Source organism: Lonchura striata, chromosome 4 (assembly GCF_050655825.1).
Source record: "Lonchura striata isolate lonStrDom1 chromosome 4, ASM5065582v1, whole genome shotgun sequence".
Taxonomy (NCBI): Eukaryota; Metazoa; Chordata; class Aves; order Passeriformes; family Estrildidae; genus Lonchura; species Lonchura striata.
This window is the reverse complement of record NC_140706.1, coordinates 21,847,986-21,867,982: the sequence shown is the minus strand read 5'-3', so window position 1 is coordinate 21,867,982 and position 19,997 is coordinate 21,847,986. Positions and strand designations below refer to the sequence as shown.

General features: G+C 35.4%; 1 protein-coding gene across 1 annotated transcript in view; it reads left to right on the top strand.

The window, feature by feature from the left end:
• Positions 1 to 17,931, top strand: part of ARAP2 (ArfGAP with RhoGAP domain, ankyrin repeat and PH domain 2) — a 144,134-nt gene extending 126,203 nt beyond the window's left edge. The window contains exons 34-36 of the transcript XR_014955079.1: positions 15,073 to 15,221; positions 15,667 to 15,782; positions 17,915 to 17,931. The gene's annotated coding sequence lies outside the window, so the exon portion shown is untranslated. The remainder of the gene's footprint in view (positions 1 to 15,072; positions 15,222 to 15,666; positions 15,783 to 17,914) is intronic.
• Positions 17,932 to 19,997: the final 2,066 nt, after the last annotated feature.

Here is a 19,997-nt window from a genome sequence, read left to right as displayed (position 1 = left end):
TTTCTTAATCCCTGCAATGTAATTTGTTATACCTGGTGGTAAGTATTTGAAGATGGAATGTTGATACAATTTTTTTACTTTATTATATTTGTCTTACAGCACAGTCGTCTCTTGTGGTGCCTTGCAGTGACCTGATACGAGTGGGGTCTGAATGTGGAGCAATCTAGATAGAAAAGACCACTTCAACAGGGAAAAAATAATGACTTAGCCTTTGGAAGGCATTATAGTGAAGGGCTGAAGCTGATGCATGTTGCTCCGTGCTGCTTATCTGATGTATATTTTTTACTTTGTCTGCAAATTCATAACCTTAAAGAAAGGCTTGTGTAAAGTTATGAAAGTCTGTTTCCACTGCATGTAGTTACTGCCAAGAATCAATTTATTTTATGGCGAAGGGCTATTTTAAAACATATTTTCTCAACTCTTTCAAAAGATAGTTCAGGATAATTGAGCCACTTGGAAACTTAAGCTTTCAAAAAGTTCCTTTCTTTTATGCTGAATGTCCTGATCTTACCTTCAGCTAAGAAAGATTATCTAGACTTGGAATACTGGAAATCTGCTCCTGTACAGCAGAAGATTATTTCCTAGATTTCTCTGCTCTTATTTAAACAATGACAGATGCAGATAAGTGGAGGTCATCCACTGCTAACAGGAACAATGTAGAATTTATCCATTTTCCATAGGTAATCTCAACACTAAACAGAGTTAGTATTTTCTTTTTCTTTTTTTTTTCCTTTAATACTGCACCCCGTTACAAGGAAATTCCTTTCCCAGCTACTTGACAAAATAAATGGTTAATGGAAAAGATGATTCTGCCAGGTTTTGAACTGGAGGTGATTCAGCTATTACAAAACTAAGTAATATTACCCTACTCTATTCCCCCTTGACAAAATCAGTAAGTACAGTAAGTATAAAAACAGGGTAATACTCTGATATTAAAATTGATAGCACAGGTGTTTAAAATATTTTAGAAAAAATATGCCTAGACATTATTTGTGGTAACAACCTATTGCTTCACATGTAGCCTCATCATTCCACATGCATTAGGCAAATAATCCTGAAGTTCAGATTCACCAGAGAAAGTGGTGTATAAAATATTTTGAGGCAATTATAGTGCAAATTTCAAGTTGCAGATTGTAATGTGCATTCAGGCTATGGTCATATTTAATACATCACAAGCATAAAATTTGTGTTTTGCTAAGTCTTACATGCAAAGAGGTTTTCATCTAGTTTTACTTTATAAATAATGAATGGAGGTGAGATAATGATGTCCTACCATGATTAGGTATGCTGGCAAGGGTGACTCATCAATCCTAACTCACCCCTGTTGAAAATATCTTCTTGAAAAACTTCACAGTCAAAGAGAAACATTACACTATGTACAGTATTTCAGCACGCTTCAATTCAATGTTGCTTTCAATTCAAATTAGAAAATGAGAACTTTCTGGCAAATGAACAGTTTTTCCTTATTAATGCTGAGTGGAAAAGAGAGGAAAACAGCTATTGACAAGTGAAGATACATATCCCACCATATGGATTCTAACACTTTAATTATATTGTTCTCTTTCTTTTTATGGCAACTTTTAGTGATAATAATTTTTCAACTAATTAAAGACCAGCTGCTACTTAGCAAGCTAGGCACCCAATTAGGAATCCAAAACCTGGTAAACAACATTTACTGCCAGACAGCTAGTTGAATCACCTCCTGTCATGGGCATGGAAGTCTTTTTGTAGTTTTTATAAATGCACATTTTGGTTGTATTGACTGACTCTACTGAATTCTCTTCCTTGAGACTAGCAAAAGAATTCAACATCATGTTCACTTATTATTTTTCAGGGCAGCCTGCAATACTATGTGGTTTTCTTTTTTTTTTTTTAATGTTTACTAAAAATTGAAAACATTTTTTTTAGAAAAAGGTTTACTGAGCAGAAAACCAGATCTATTTTCTGTATGCAAACAGCAGTTTGCCTGCAGCAGCTTCCAGCTACTTAATGGTATTTAGAGAAATTATCTTACTTCAGGTTGAAGTCTAGTTTTTCCATGTAGTGTACAATCCATATGAATGTAGCCCATGTCCTGCCTAATGCTGTGGAGTTAAGAAAATGATCCATATATATATATATATATATATATATATATATATATATATATATCTTGCTTTGACTTTTTTAATAAAATATTATCACTCTAAAACTCTTTAGGACCAGCAGTCATGGAAAAGAAGTCTTTGAAAATTGTCCTGACTTTCTTCATTGGTCACTATGATATATATGTTAACTTCTGAATTTAGTGGCAGAGACTATGGAAAAAGGGAAGGAATTCTGCAGCTGACAGAACATGAATATAAGTTCAGGTGCACAGTTTTGGAAAAATATAAGATGACTCATATGGAAATTGAACGATTGATGTGTATTCCAGCAAACAATCTTTGGTGTTGTAGTTAGGATAATAAACTTCTATTTAATATACATCCTTGCTCAAAAAGACAAAAATATTAGCATATACCAACATAAAATGAAAAAGGTAGTAGCTACCAAATGTAGTTTTGTACTTTTCCATGAATCTAATGCTTACTTAGCTAGCAGTGAGGGAAAAAAATCATCATTAGCAGATCTAACAGGACTTTTAAAAGCATGAGTGAAAAAATTGAGAAGTCTTGGGTTAGTAGGTTAAAAAGGAAATGAAAGAATTTGTTAAAGAACAATAAAAAATTGTAAACTTGATATATGAAGATTCCTATTTCATCGTTTTAGTGATGAGAAATCAGTCATATTTTCACAGCAGACTGACAGCTTCAGATGAGAAAGAGTTTCCTATACAAATGATAGCCAGTTCCTGTGACAGCTGTTGCTTTATTGCCTTTGCTCTGGCTTTGGAGGTCTGTCAGCACAGAAGGTAAACTTCACAGAATGAAAAGTAGATCTCTCAATAGAAATACAACACAGTAAACCTTGAAATTATAAAAGGAAAAAAGGGTTCTCAAAACAGCATGATAATTTTGTCAAGAGGAATGGTCTCAGATGAAGATATTAGAAGAAATAGATGATTTCATGAACTATGCAAACTTTATTTTTTTTCCTTAAAAGAGAGAGAATTGAGTTACTTTGGAGAAAAATATAGTATTTTGTGTTTTTACTGGAAAATGTATTTTCTGGTGTCAAGATTAAGAAATGTCACAGATTTTCAGTCACAAGTGTAAGATCAGGTAAGTTTCCCAGGCTCAGATTTTCAGCTAAATGCCTTTCATGCCATCATCTTATGCTGCACTCTACATTCTGGCTATTTTTCCATGGCTCTGCCCACCTCTTCTGCTAATCTTGATCAAAGTGACAGAATTGCAAGGAGAATAACTCCATTTGTCCTTCCCAGAATGAACCTGGAACCAAGGACTCTCTTTTGCTACATACAGGAATTTGGTTATCAGCACCCTGAAACAACCAGTTCCTTGCTCTCTGCACTGGTTGAACTGCTAAGTATTTTAGCCTTTAACTCTGCTGAAAGATCAAGGTTCTGTTATGCTGCTGAGGCTTTTTTAAAACCCATAACAAAATCCCGTAACAACAGACTGAGGGAAAACAAAAAAGACAAAACCCACACATGCAAAAATGGTAGAAAACTGATATTGGGATTGTAGTTTTCTCTTAGTGGATGAAGTTGTTTTCATGGATCTGGGACACCACACATGGTGATATTAACAGTGCAGTATACTTCAAGCAATACACTAGCTTCATAAAGTTGCATTGAAAATTAGCTGGTAAACAAATTTATTATTAGATTAAAACTGAAATCAAGATATAGCCATCAGAGCTGGGTTGAAGCTTCTCAAAGATGTTTTAAAGAGCTTTCTTTTCTGAACTTCTTTTGCAAATTAATTTCTTTTAACCCAAATAAAAGTATTCTGAGCTTTTGTGAGACATTCATAGTAATAATGTTTCTGAGTATTGTGAATTCTGAGCAGCTGTTCTGCAAAGTTAAATAACTTGGCTGTTTCCCAGTATTTTTTGTGAAGAATTTATGAGCTTAGTGTACTTTATGGATTGTCTACTTGTTATATTTACTTTTGTCCCTTTTCCTTCTCTTAAGCCCAGTGAAAATAAATGTAAAACTGTATCCAAGTAGTATGCTTTTACTTTGTATAGGTTGTAAAAAGAACATCTAAGCATTAGATGTTTCAATGTAGTGTTGACTTATTTGATTAGAATTTTAATTTGGTTATCTTCTCCCATCTATTCAAATTGACCATATGTTACAATCAGTTAGTCAAGTGACTAACTAATCAGTTAGTTACTGAGAGCTGTCTCTGAATTAAAGTGCAAATGAAACCATATGCTGAAATCAATAGTATGGGTTTTATTTAAAGTTCTTTTGAGTCATCACCTTTATACAATCCAGGTTCCAAGTATCCACAGGGTAATTGCAGATGTTCCTATAATTTGGAGTAGCATGTGTATAAGCAGTTACTTCTTTTTCCATAGTTTAGTACAATGGGAATTTTTGTCCAGATGCATTAACCAGGATGTTTTAGCCAGAACTTACCTCTGCTAGGCCTGGAATTAGCACCTTCCTCTTATTCTTATTTCAGCTACTCACTGTGGTGGCTTAATTATGGCAAGCCCCTTCTCTAGCTTTGATAGTGTGATAGTGTTTTGAGACAGACAACTATGCTCTCTAAGTCCTTTCACTTTATGAAACTGGAAGTACAAACTCAGTGTTTGACTTTTTAACTTTATTTATGGGTAGCCTTTATATTTAGAATTGGATTTTTTTTAAAAAAGAATTTGTTTCATTGTGGCTTTACCCAGAAATTTTAGTCTTAGTGTTTTTATGCAGAGAGGGATGGCATGGAGGTGGGGGTGATGATGGTGGCAGGAAAATAAGTAGTGATGTATATTGAAAGGTGAATTTAGCAATACAGTAAAGTTGCTCTCTAGTAGGAGGAGTGCTATTCAAGTCAAATGCAATCATTTTACTGTTCCTAAACCAGTTAAATCTTAAGGATTTTTAAATACCTCAGCATAGGGCTGTAGAACTGGAAGGGGCCTGCTGCAACTGTGTCCAGCCTCCTAAAATTACTTGTGCAAAGAACTCTACAAAACAAACTAAACCCCAAATCCAAAACAGAGCCTTTGTCTTCCCTGACACTCACACTGGAGGTCCCACACTGGCAATGCTAAGTGGCAAAGCTGCTTAACCTAAAGTAGTACAATAATGGGAACAGGGAAGAGAAAGAAAATTAAATGGGTTACCAGTGGATCACATACTGAGCTGACTGTGGGAGGTATAGTGGCCAAGAGAGATTTTAAAATCTGTTTTTTTGAGAGAGAGGAAAAAAATCCAGACTAAAATTTTAAATTATCAAGAAATTTCAGTAATGACCTAGAGATTCTAAAGCCCCCAGCATAACCATGCATTGTGACCTGCCTTTAGTTATAGGCAATGCCCAGTGTGTCATAAGAAGTTTTTCTTGAAGGAGAACAAGAAGAGAAGGGGAATTCTCTTGCAATGCAATCAGATAGCTTCTGGCATTGCACAGAAATGAGATTAATCCTCATGCTGCAAAAAACAAATGAGACAGCACAACTTTCCTCGGGTGATTTCAGCCTTCCTCCATTATTTCAGATATGCATGTACAGGCATTTACATCTGTGTGCAGATTAGTGTGGAAACAGAGGTTTGAGGTCACACTGCAAGTTCAGATTGCACAGCTTTGGTTTTGTTTTCATGGGTCTGACAGAAGTCGTTATACAAATTATAGGAACTGTATTTCTTTGGTGGAATAGAAGAAAATAATACATAACAGAATTTGTCCAGAGATTTGCAATAATTTCCTGTTTGATGTCTTTTCATTTTTTTTTCCCTGTAGTTGGCAAGTAAAATTTGGATACTTTTCTTTCTACCTGTTTTTAAAATTTATTATTATTTTGATTTTTTTTTTTTTTAATGGCTATAAGATGATAGAAGGTCTGCTTAACCAGGCTGGGAATGAAGAGGCTGCAGTTTCATTTGGGGTCACAAATGCTAATTATTCACCAACATTGTTAATATTTTCTTTCTTCTTTTAGACAGATCTTGATATATACACAGGTACCTTTGTTTCTTACTTTTCCAGAAGAGAATAGGGATTATCAGCCTGCATTAGGAAAGGAAGACAGCCTGTGCAAGGTTGTGGGAACACTAGAAATATGTTACCACTTCTTGATTTTTTCTCGAAGATAGCAGGATATGAGATTGAATTTTGACCCTCAGAGGGAATGTTTAAAAATATCAGTTAATTTAATGCACTATTATGACTAACTGAATGCTTCACTAGGAAATGGCTTGTTAGGCACTCCTTATTGAAGGATGTCTTAACCTGAGCTGCAGTTTGTTTATAACAGCTCAGGCTGATAGTGCTTGCAAAATGTACAATATTGTTTCTTTGCTCAAGCAAAACTACTATTATTATTTTCAGTATTTAAATATCTTCACATATTTTGGGCATCTTAGTCTGGATGATGTAGTTTTCATTCTTACTGTATTTTAATAGGAACAAAGCCAAGTCAGGATTCAGCATTGCATGGTGCACCTCCCAGAATTAGAATAGCCTGCAGGTGATTCAAGGTAAAGCAATAGAATTAAAGAATAATTTATATATGGGAATTCTTATATTGTCACATTATTTTTGTCACTTATTTTATTTTTCCACAGGGTGAACATTATTTAATTTCTTTATTATAATAGAGATAATATGCTAATCTTTATTTTTTAGTAATCAGGTGGAAAATAGCATTTTTATTTTTGAAGAAAACTTTCCATTTCACTTTTCACAAAAATGCAACAGCAATGACAACAAAACCTCTAAAGACTGTTAAATCTTTAGGAAAATGAAAGAAATGTGGTCTATCACAAAGATTGTTCTCTTGTTGCTAAGTATGTTCATTGCAGAAAAATTAAAGGGAATGAAGTTCTGACTTAAGGTTTGGTGGAACCTCAGCATTTGCATTTTATAAGAATATTTTACCATGTCTTTTTCCATTCTGGGGTCATAAACTCTCTGCATTTTGATAGGATAGAATAAAGGTGTAACAGCAACTATGGGTTTGTGGAATTCAAAAAGGTGTAGCAATACATTAGTAATTCTTCAGTATATGAGTAGTGCTAGAAGTTCACAATTGGTGTAGAGCAATCAAACCACACAAAGAAATTACTGAACAAAAAAAGAAATCTTTTGCTTTGACATGTATTAGGAGCAATTATCTCTTTACAGTTGCTCATTTAACATATGCAAGTGACAAGTGTTTAGTATATCTGTTCAACTGACAGAAGAACTTTACATTTTAGTAGTTCTGACTTGTCTCTACAAGACAGATGAATTAGAAATAATTCCTTCTGAAGCCACCACTGTAGAATAAGGTAAAAGATTCCTCTCATTGAAGAGGTAAACCGAAAGAAACTTCCTTCTCTTATTAACTAAATTCACAGGAGATTTGTTCCTTCTCTTTTTAACTGAATCCACAGCAGGGTTTGTAAGATGTATGACCTTAGTATGTTGCTACAGTACTGGAACTCTACCTCTATTGTTGAGTGCAATTCACTTTTTTTCTTTTTATTTCCTGATATGCTATGGTACATTTAGCTGTGGAAGGGTTGATGTTGTGATCAGTGTAAGATTCTTCCAGATTTCAGGACTCTAGAATTATATGAGGCTTTAATTTGGTTTTTTTATGAAGTACAGTAAACAGTGTCATAGTGATTCACTTGTTTTCTTAATCATTGACACATTGACTACTTTATAGTCTGGATTTTATGTAGTATCACACTTATGCAAAATTAACTGCTACACAAGCTCAGTGGTAACCTGAACGTCTGATGGATCATTTCCTCACTAAAAAGATTATCATGGCAACCAAAAAGTGAATTATAGAACACAGGATCTGAAGACAAAGGAGGAAAAATGTATTTCAGAAGCATAAAGTCATCTCTGAAAAAAAATTATGGCAAAGGTCTGTGGAAATAAACCTGGCAGCTTTCAACTGTACTGAAAACTGTGAAATATCTCCTTGGGCTCTCCAAAGATGCTCAGATGAGACAGAACAACTAAACTAGAATCAGAATTTTTCATCTGCTGGCCTTACTCACTGTCAAATTCTATCTGCAGAAACCCACACACTTATCAGACATTAAGACAGTCTGAAAACAGCACACTATCTAAGCAAATACAAGATCAGAGATTCGAGAAGTAATACTTTTCATTCTTGTTTAAAACCCCAACCAAACATAAAACCCCAAGCCCACTAAGATCAATTAGCCTCAGCAACAGAAATGCAACAAACTCCTGTTTCCAGTTCTCTGACATGTGCATACTTTTCTCAAATAGCAGCACTTTTATCAAATAGCAGCATTTTTGTCAATTACCAGCACTTTTTTATCTCTTACTGCAATGCAGTTGGTCTTTCAACGATATGCAAAAATTGCACATCTGTCTCTCCAAAGTGTCACGCTTGGTAGACTATGCAAGCACCATAATCTTGGTTGTGTTCATGCTGTGGGGCTGCCTGCAGAAGCACTGCATGCAGGAAAAGCCTCCAGAGGGTTCCTGAGCTATTTAGAGAATTATGACCCTAGTACTTTTCCTTAAAAGGTTATTTTTCACTAACAATGTGTATCTTCTGAGCATTGTCTTTCCCTTCCTTTACTTTTTATTCTTGATTGCCACCATTTTTGTCTCTTATTAATTTTCATGCCTATTTGTGTACTTTCCATTAAAATTTCATCCTCTTTTGTTGCTTCCTTTTTGACTCCTGTTGAATATACATCTAAACTTCTGTCATTTTCTTAAAAGCAAAATCTGAGACCTTTCTGCTTCTTTGTGAAGGCCAGTGGGGATGTCTTGCTCCATGACAGAGTTTTAAACTGTGAATTCAAGATTTCCCTTGAGCCCTAAATCATCAGCATCAAGAAAGGCAGTATTTCACACATACCCCTATCCTTTGTATGTATTGTTCTTTGCTGGCAGTTTTAGTTTCTTTATGATATCTGGTGAGTTAAATGATGATCTTTACTGGAACTTTCAAGCCTGGTCTTGCTCTTTCCTAGCACTGAGTCTCCCTGTTGTCAGTGGACAGTGTGAACTGGTCCTTCAAATTACAGCATCAAGGAAATTGATACCTATGCTGCCATGCAAGTGTGTTGGTGCTTGTGGGAAGGAAGCAAGGTTGAGAATCAGTGATTTGATGCAAACTAGGAGTATTTTTTGTTTTCCTGCAAGGTGTAACCTGTATATTTGTAGTAACCAATGTTGTATCAACCATACAGGCAGAACACCTCACTGAGAAAATATAGGTGTCATCTGCATTCCTCTCAAGAAACAGTTAAATAAAAATATTTACTTTTTTTGGTACTTGTTAGTTTTCAGAGATCAAAGGCAACTGAAGTCTCCATGTGGTCTTTTGGGATGAAACCCTGGTTTCCCTGAAGGTGGCTGAAGTATACACCTTGGGCTAACTAGGGACCTGATTTTGACTTCTACTTTGTAAGTGCCCAGGAGGAGTACAGTGAGAGTAAAAAAAAATGGTTTCAGTTTAATCTGTGCCACCAGGAGGTGTGCTGTATTTTCTACAGTTAGAATAAACCACAAGTAGAAAGAAAGTGTGAAAGGACTAATCAGGAGTGTAAGAATGAGTGCAGGATATGTCATGGCAAAATGAAGATATAATTTACATGAATGTGTGCAGTTCTGCTGAAGCCTCTTCAATATCCACAGGAAGAGTGTGGCAAAGGAGTTGGCCAGCAGTATTGAATGTTGATAATGAGAAAATTGAATTAAACTTGAAGTTTAGTAGCAAAATTATACATTGGCAATTATTTACTCTATGCAATATTTTTGCATATATATACATATATACATATTTATATATGTATACATACATATGTATGCACAAACACTGCTAAAAAAACCCCAATCAACCAACAACAATACAAACAAATCAAAACCCAGAAGAAAGCCAAAGCCATCTCTGTAAAGCAAAGCACATGGTTATGTTGACATGGTAAAACCCCTCATGAAAGAATTTAAAATTTTGTCATTCTTAAATTTGTGTTAAAGTGGGATAGTCTTAATCTGAGTGAAATACAGGGTTTTTTTAATCTTCAGGTTTTGAAAGCAAGACAATTGTTTTGAGCATATACACTTGCCATAAGAGATGAAAATGCATATTGCATTGACCAAGAAAGCAAAGGGAAATAAATTTACTATTATTCTTTCAAGTGAGTGATGTGAAGAGTAGAAGGAAGGTTGGTACATATCAGTATGGTGTTTCTCTCTTTTACAGGCTACTACATTGTCACAACATGACACTGACTTATATTAAGCTCATGATCCAATGTAATTCCCCCATCCTTTTCTATGGCATGTTTTTTTGGCTTGTCATTTCCCATTTTGGTGAGAAAGATTTTAAAATGCAAGCACTATTTAATTTCAGGAGAGCAGGTCATTAACTGTCTCAAAATGCCAACACAGCTACTGAAAAGTAAAAAAAAAGTCTGTTATTTTCATTTATGACTGAGCAAGAAAAATTGGGCTGAAGTACCTCTTATTGAGTTCAGATGTTGGGGAATTTAACAGATGCCTGTGAGGCACTTCATGTTGTCTAAGGAGTTAAAGGAGCCTCTGAGTACATGACTAACATGATTTGTCAGGAATGAAATAGCTGAGAGTGATCCTGCATTGGAGAGGCACTAGGTTATCTTTCCAGCTCCACTCTGGTGCCATGTATGGAGATAATGCTGATATAATATGCCATGGCCTAAAGATGAACAGAGGACTTCAGTGGTGCTCAAATCCAGGCAGCAAAAACAAGTACCTATTTACTCAGACTTTTGGCTGCTTTAAATATTATTTTTAACACTGTAAAAGAATGAGGCAAAGAAAGAGAATTGCCAAAGCAAATTATTAGCTTTAATATAGAACACAAGCAAAACCAGATGCAAAATAAATAAATTTATAAAACCAATATATTTTTTGATAAAAAGTATTGTATTATTTTTTGTGTATTTAAAATGATTCCTTTAAAAAAAATTACACATAATTTATGAGATAAATTTTGTGAACATTTTTCTAATGTTCAAAATTCCAGAGCTTCTGGCTTGCTTTCCTGTGGTATGTAGATCATATATTTTCTTTTATCTAGATCATATTGCTTAACTTTAAGAATCAGTATGATTATCATGCCATCCATGGTATGATTAATGAAATTTTCAACATAATGTTAATGGCAAAGCTTTTTTCAATGATTATTTTATTTATGTGAAAATTACCTTTCCTTAACTAATACTGCTGTGAACTTGATTATAAGAGCCAAGAGTACCAATATAAGGAATTTTTTTACTTAATTAAAAAAATGCATATGAATTTTTTCCACATTTATTTAAGTGCTTTAGAAAGTACATAATTTCTTTTTTCACTAAAACTTGCTGCACTTGAAACAATTAAAATTGGATTCCAGTTAAAAGAAAGTAACTTTATTGCTTTCTTGCTAATTTTTGGTCATGATCTTCTCATGACCAAAATGAGAAGAATGGTAACGCTTCTAGAAAACATGATAATTTGAAATAAAGGTAATTCAGGATTTCAATGGGCTAACCTGCTTTTAGAAATTTTATTATTATGAGCCAGGAGAAGCTTATTTTCATGTATCATATATTCCTGCAGAGTGGCAAAATGGAAAACAGAAAAGGAAATGTCAAGGTAAGCACAGGTTTATACTGAGAAACTAAAATAAACTTTCCCTGCTACCCGTTTTCATGCTGGTCCCTTGCTCCAGTGTGGGGCTCATCCCACAGGCTGCAGTTTTCCACTAACTGTGCCAGTGTCCTTCCCATGAGCTGCAGTTCTTCACAGACTGCTCAGGCATGGGTCACATCCATGGGATGCAGTCCATGTGCTCCACTGGTGGATCCTCCAGGGCTGGAGAAGGATCTCTGCTCCACTGTGGTTCTCCATGGGCTGAGAACCACATGGGCTACTCCAGTGCCTTGAGAACCTCTTGCCACTCCTTCTTCATGGACTCCACCTAGGTGTCTGCAGGGCTGTTTCTGATTCCTCTCACTCCTCTCTCTCAGTGCTGCCATGCAGCATTTTTGCCCTTTCTCAAGTATGTTTTCCCAGAGGTGCTGCCATCTTGGCTGAGGAACTGCACCATTCCCTGTGGTGGCTCAATTGGAACTGCCTGGAGCCAGCAGTTTCCAGCCATCCCACAGCTCCTCCTGCCAGTGCCTGGACACCAGCACTGGGCAAGTGTGGCTGAATTCACCCAGGCTGATGGACACCCGTGGTCTAGGCAGAGGTACCACCACCAGCATGCTAAGACGACAAATCTCTAGTTCTTTGATGCCTCTATGTTGAGCAGATAAACATACAGATAAATTTATTAATAGGGTTTATTATTCTGTAATCTCTTGTTTTCATTGTGCCTGCTTGAATATTTAATGTTAAAATAAATTTATTTTGCCAGTGGGGACCTTAATTTCTTCTTCTGTTGCTCAATGCCATACGATGCCGGGAGCAGTGGGAGGGCTGCCATGGCCCTCACCAGCATGATTCGTCCAGCACTTACAGTTTGTTCCCTGGTCAAAACTTAGCTAGATGCTAAAACACCAAGTTGCAAACATGGCTGAGTGCAGGTAGCTTCTGAGAAAGGAGAGGATGTGCAGCCCTTTTCCAGCACCTGAGGTTATTCTGTTCCCACTGATTTGAGATTTTACTCAATATTTCATTGTTTCATGATAATTTCTTATTGAATGGTTTACAGATTCAACACAGCATTACCAGGACATGCTGAAAACTGGTGCTTCCAATTCATAATTAGAAACAAAAATGGGACCTACAGTCAGAGATTTAAATAAATTATTTGGAAACTGCTGCATTGCAATGTCTGTGAAATTGCTCCCAGGCTTTTAAAAACCAGCTTTTTCACTTGAGTTTCTGTTTGGATTTCATGCAAAGCATGTTCATTTATCTACAAATGAATCCTAATGAGGAGCCTTTCAGGTTTCATGATGTGCAAAAGACTTCTGCAGAAACTGAAGCCACTCGCATACAAATTCTTTCTTACCTTGTTTCAGTGGTGGATCCTCTGATACCAGAAATGAATTTTTCACATCTGACTCCTCAAAGCAGTTGGAAGCTTAGTAATAACATTTCAGCACCTGCAAATGCCATATTAGAAACACTTTCATGATTCCCCCGCACCCCTGCACCAGGATTCACTTGGCAGAAAAATCTTCAGGATTTTCTCTGCAGTCAATTTTACACTTTGTAACCCAATCTATCAAGAATATTCCCATTTCTATGGCAATATAGCCCTGGACTTTCTGTAAATTTTAAAGTATCTATAGGGATTAAAGTAAAATTATATTTTTGCTGTGACAGAAAATAATATTCCCAAGTGTATTTAACCAAGAGAACCATGTCTTTCAATAGCAGTGAGCATATTTATTTTGATTGTTGCTGTATTTGCACCCACTGTTGTGTTTTTGAAAAGGTTAAGTGTGTTTTATTTAATGGTTCAGTGAAAGTATAAAAATTAAGATGAATAGGGAAATAGATGACATATCTGTAGATTTAATGGATATTTTAACTCAAGTTTAATAATTTATTATTGTTTTTATCAGAATAATTTCCATCATAGTCCAAGCACTTGCATGATTCTTTATGTATTTTTCATATGTTGATAACACTTTGAGAAATTTAACTCATATTTCCTTAAATGCAAGTCAAACAATTTCTCCTGGTTTCTATCAAGTTAAACAACAAAGAGAAAAGAATAAAAGATGCACAACCCAAACAAAAAAAAAAACATATTCGTGGATGTCCTTCCCTTTCCCTACAGACACAATCCAACAATATAAGTGCTAAAATACTATAATATAAATCCTAGTGTAGGTATGTAATACCTGCTGAAGAAGTTTCACGTTCTGAACAGCAGTCTCAAAACAGAATGTTGTAAAAGCACATGTCTCAAAACAGAATTTTATGATGGGTTAAACTAACATGAAAAGAAAACAGATAAAGAATGTTTTATTCTGTGCTGTTTAGGTACATATTTTTCTGTATCTGCTTGATGAAATACTTTACTGAAAGAATTAGAATTTTAAATAGAATTCTATCTTTTACAAGGAGAAATCAAAGAGTCCTAAAATATCTGCCATCTCAATGAAATTTTTCAGAGTTTTTTAGTGCAAAAGAGTAATTATGTCAGCACTTGTGTAATTCAGAACACACAAAGTCCACTTTAATTTTAAAATCTTTACTCAAATTCTTTTCAATATTGAGTTATAATTACCTCTGCACTTTTGTTATTGCTGTCAGTGTTGTTTACCTTTAGGTAGAAGGTTTGACTCCCTCTAGGATGAAAAGTAATTTGGATTACCCTCTTTTCAGGCAAAAAAGAATGGTAAATAAAATTATTTGTTATCATCACTCTTCCAGACCTCAATTGAGATACCTTTGTACTGGTTTCCTTGAGGTGCTGGAGTTACACACAGCATTAGAATTTCTGATGAACAGCTTCTTTCTAACATTTTAAATTTAGCCAGTAAGAAGCATTATTTATCAGTGTATAGATCACTTCAGATTCCAATTGTGGCATCCAAGGTTTTGCAGAATGTTGCTGTAGAAAGACTCATTCTCATCTCCTAATCCCAGCTGCAGCCAGTCTCATAGCTTCATTATATTTGTTTGTCAAGAGACCTCAGCATGTTTATGCTGCCTGCTTCTCTACTTCTACTATGCTTCTCAGGGATTTGATCCTAGAATTCTCCTAGAGATGGACTGTTGGTAGTACCCTGCACTGACTATTTTTCTAGCATTCGTGTTATTTGAGGCATCAAATTCTCCACCATTTGAGTGTATCAAAGATTATGAGAATCTTAACTGAAATTTTGAGAATAACTAGAATCTGTACAAACATCCATTTTGTATGTGTTATTTGCACATTTATAGCAGATGTTCCATCTCCCCTCATGATATAACTGTCTCTCTCTAGATCCACAATATATTTAACTTCCTTACTGATTCCCTCTGCTGTTATCTCCAGATTCTGCTCCTATTTTTTGTCCCATCCCACTGAGTCACTTGCTGCTCTTTGAAGTGCAGGACACAGGAGTTTTCCTTCACCCCTGGGGAAGAGGATGATGTGAAGCTGTACCCCCCGTGGCCACTGAATGGCCACTGGACTGTCTTCAGGTATGTAGGTCCTCAATTTTAGACAAAGCCTTTGAGACTCCTTTGTCAACAGAGTCAGACCTGCAAACAAGATAAAAAATATGTTCAGATGTGAGGAAAAAGGAAAGAAACAGTGATATCACAGCACATTAATTTCCTGAAGATGCAAGGTTAATACATAGATGGGACATCACCTTTGTATTAGATTTTCTTGATGTTGGTAAGATTTATTTTCAAGAAAAGGGTCAAAAAAGAAATATAGGGCTGAAAAGTTTCTGTGTGAGAGCATTTTCAAAGACTACTCCTTAAACATTTGTGAAGAGAAACCAGGAGACTACATAGAAAATTCAAACTGTGAAATTCTTTATCAACAGACTATTTTTGGAAAAGTCTCAATTACTTGCATTTCAGAATATGGCCTCATTTTCATAATCACTGACAGAGTCCCCCATAATATTTATTTCAGGCTTTTTCTGAAGAATATCACAAGGCACATAACAAAGAAGAGCATTTATACGTAATGAATTATTGGATAAGATATCCCTTTGGGCAGTGATCCAAAAGGAATTGTGAGATGCTACAGTAAGTAGACAACTTTGTAATAAGCACAGTAAGTAGAAAAGTTAGCTTTTATTATCCTCAGGTCTTTGGGTACTTTTAACCCTCCCCCCCCTTTTTTTTAGTGTGGGGAATAAACAAGACAGATGTTCATTTTCATATTTACAAAACTAGATAATGTCCTCTGTATCTCTACAATGCAGTTGATTTGCAATTAAAATTTCCTTAGTCTATATGGTAGAAAGTAATTTATAAATATCAACTTCAAGTTTCAATAACAGACATAACACAATAGCATTTTATATTGTATGAAACCATTCCTATCTGATCAATAATGTATTTCTTCTTAATTATTCAATATTATTTAGTGAAAATTTTATGCCTACTGGAATATTAATATGATATAATAACTGTAAATACAACCATTTAAATTAAAATAATTTAGCAAAACTTTTGATGCATTGATAATCATGACAAAGCAAAGTAATCTATTGGAGTACAAAACAAAAAGAATAATAAAATTCCTAAAGAATTGCAGGAAATTATCTTTATAAATAATATAATTTATTTATTTTACTTTCAAACACTATTGTATATATAAATAATATGTCTAAAAGATTCATAAATATTCTGGGTTTCTATTTATTTTTCATGACCTATATATAACTTTTCTGTTCCTCAGAGCTTTTAGAAACGAAAGATGCTCCTATTTAGTGCTATAGGATGTCAATCTCAGATCTCCAGGATTTTAAATTTTCTTTTAACTGAAAAGTTCATTCTAAATTGAGAAAATACCAGATAATATATTCTTGTGAGAACCATGAAAGAACAACCAAACTTCTGGTAGTACATTAATGTAAGGGTGATAACATCACTGAGCAGACAACCTCCACTGTAAAGAACTGCTTCAGATCCATTGTGGACTTCAGGCTTTGGCTGCAGTCCTGGATTCACTGATATTGATAACAGAGGTCTTCTGATGGGGCATCATTTCACAGTGGTGCAGGGAAAAGGTCTCATTGCATGACCCCTCTGCTGAAGGTGTCTAACCACAGTTGTCCATGATACCTGGGCAAACATGCAACAAGGAAATGTGGAAACAGATGGCAAAGAAATTTTGCAGAAGGAGCAATGAAAATGTTCACAGAACTTTGTGCTGATACCATTATATACTTGTTAGGAAAATTTAAGAAAGCTATATTTCTAAGCTATATTAGTAATATTCCTAAAGATGAATATAGCAAACTCTCTCTTTCCAAAAAATAAGTAAATAATGTTGCAGAATATAGGAAGTTAATGAGGTTCAGAGATCTGATATTTATGAACACTTCAAGCATGTGAACTTGTGCAGTCCTTGGGGTCATAATCTCAGACAAACTGGAAGTGTGTCTGTTAAGTGATCCTTTCATTAAGGTATGTAGCTACCTAAAACATACAGAATCTGCAGCTCCCAAGACTGAGGCTGCCTCTCTGAGGACTACCTCAGGATGTGGCACATCACATCTAGCCATCCCTCACTGATGCTGCTGCTGTGTGTTCTCAGGGTCACTGCACATGCTTGAGTTACTTTGCTCAATGACACCTACAGCACTGTGAAGAATAAGAAGGAATTAATTAGAAAGGAGATAACATTCACAGAAACAAAAGGGGCAAAAATGGATTGTACTACTTTTCCTCTTTCACTATCAAATATATTACTGTTCCTTTGGTAGAAACGGCTATGTTCACTACAGCAGCACATTATTGTCACAGCTACATGTTTCAAACTGTCAGAATGTAATAGGCATTACTAAACTGCTGCTGGTGGATAAAACATGATGCTTAAAACAAAGCCAACAGGACAAAAAATGAAGCCAACAGAAAATGGATATCCATTTCTCAGAGATGCAATATTAGGAATAAAGCAGAAGCCTAGACAACTTAAAATAACAGAGATTATGAATAATGTTGTAAACTGCTAACAGACATTCTAATTAAAGTAGGCTGAGCTATCTCTACTGTGGGATGCCCTCTGAAAGGCCACATGACTTCCATATGCCCATGCTTATATAGGGGTCTGATAGATAGGTTGCTGGTTCAGATCTGGACTTTAATTTGTTGTAACACTTCATACTATTTCTTTCTAATTTTTACCTCACATATTTTCTGTTTTTCAGTAAATGCATAAACCCGAAGTCCTGGAAAACCACAATCAGCTATCAGAGGACAGGAAGCTGTACAGGACACCAGTCTAGTAAGGCAGGCCAATGACCCCTCTAGCCTGCATGTTTCTTTAGACAGCCAAGACAGTACCCAAAGTCATCCCCATGGGACATCACCTGTGGTTCTTCTCTATCCTAGACAGAAACTATTAAGTCTTAACCCTTTGTTTGCTATCTTTACATCAGCTTTCATCTCATAGAATGTTTCCCACCTTTCAAGACTGTGGCAGATTTGTTCCTGTCTAAGCTTTTAGTGTTTAATCTTCTCAAGCATTTCTGAAAGATGCAAGTATTTTATGTCCACTGAATCCTCTTAATGCATTTAATTACATGCTTACAAAGTGCTAGGAAATTAATCAGACGGTGTTCTTCACAAATTCCTAGCCATTCTTGGTTATAGATTCCTCTCCTTTAGCAGAGATAGTAGTCAGTCACCAGTTTCCTTAAACCTCATTCAGATCTTGAGAAATGAAAAATTTTTGCAAGCAATTCCTTTTCATTTATTAATTTATTTTTCAGAAAGATTTAACAAATATTTAAGGGTTTGGATCAGTGTTTCTGTGTGTTGCATGGAAGTCTCTCCAAGAACCCTAGTACCTGAGTTGAAAAGAGAAAAATGGAGGGAGGGAAGGAAACAAAAATTCTCTCTTTTACCCTCTGAATGTCCTCCCATTTTTAATATAGCATTTGAGGAAAAACTAAAAGTGACATCTCAAGTACAAAAGTAGTGGAGCTACTGCATTTGTTGTCATTAAGGTTTAAATTCATAAATGCTATAATTACAGTTAGCAGTAAGCATATCCACGTGTTAAAATCCTGCAGTGTTTGCCTGTGTGGGAAACCCTGAGAATTTTAATTTAAGACTTTGAGTCACCTCAAACTAAGATAGGGAAGTGGAGTTGTTTGTTATAAAGGGAGGCACAATACTGTAATTACATTTTATGCCACTGTCAGCATCTTTAATAAGTATCTGTGCTCTCCTCAGCCTGTGTACTAAACCTTGATGCAGTGGTTATGGAAAAAATTGGCACTTCTTTGTCCTGCTTTGTCCTTTCTATTAAAATTCTACAGCTAAAACTGAGATAAAGGTACTGCTTTCTAAATAATGAATTGAAAACATGCTTATTTGCTTTATTTGCGGCATTATTGCATACTTAAAACACATCAGGAACAGATTTGGGGGTTTGCAGAGTGCTCATCATGCACAATATAACCTTTGGCATAATTTTCTTTTCTGTTTTTCTCACACTTGGCAAAATCTTATCTGTTCTCCAGGTACTGACCTTTTTCCTTTCAAACATAATAAATATGTTAATGAATATGAATAACATAATAAATTAAGCACAGAATGACTATTCCTAACTTCAATCTCAGAATGTATCATATCCGTTTCAAGCTGTAGAATAATTTATGCTGCCCTAATCTTGTTTTCTTAGTCCTGTTTCCCCTTTTCACTTAAACTTTTCAGAAAAATCTCATCTTCTTTCAAGTCTTGCTTTCTCTTGTGTTTTAAGCTGTGACAATTCCAGTAGCATTACAACTTCAATAGCTGTGGTCGTTAGAAGATGGCAAAGCCAATATCTGTTTGAAGGACTTTCTGAATAAGTGATCAGATGCATTCAGTGTGATGATTTCATTTCAGAGTATAGGCCATAGGACATCTTCAACTTTTCACCTGAAATGAAAGAAAATACTGTCTTGATTTTTAAGTTGCCAAGAGGAACCTGTGTAACCTGTTCTAATTACTTCCCCTCACAGTTAAAAATGTGTACCTGATTAAATGCTGTGTTTGTCTTAACTTCAGCTGCCAGCCATAGGCCTTGTCATGTTGCCAGCTGCTAGGCTGAAAGCTCATTTTCAATACCACTATTAGTTTCATTCATATTTTGTTGCTGCTTTATGATTAAACTCTTAACTGCTATTTCTAACTGTGCTGCAAAGTCACGTGAAACATCACTCACTGCAGCCACTCATTTGGGGCATGGCTCAGCAAAGAACATGCAGTGGGTAATCCGAGCAACTGAATTTTTTTGTCGAT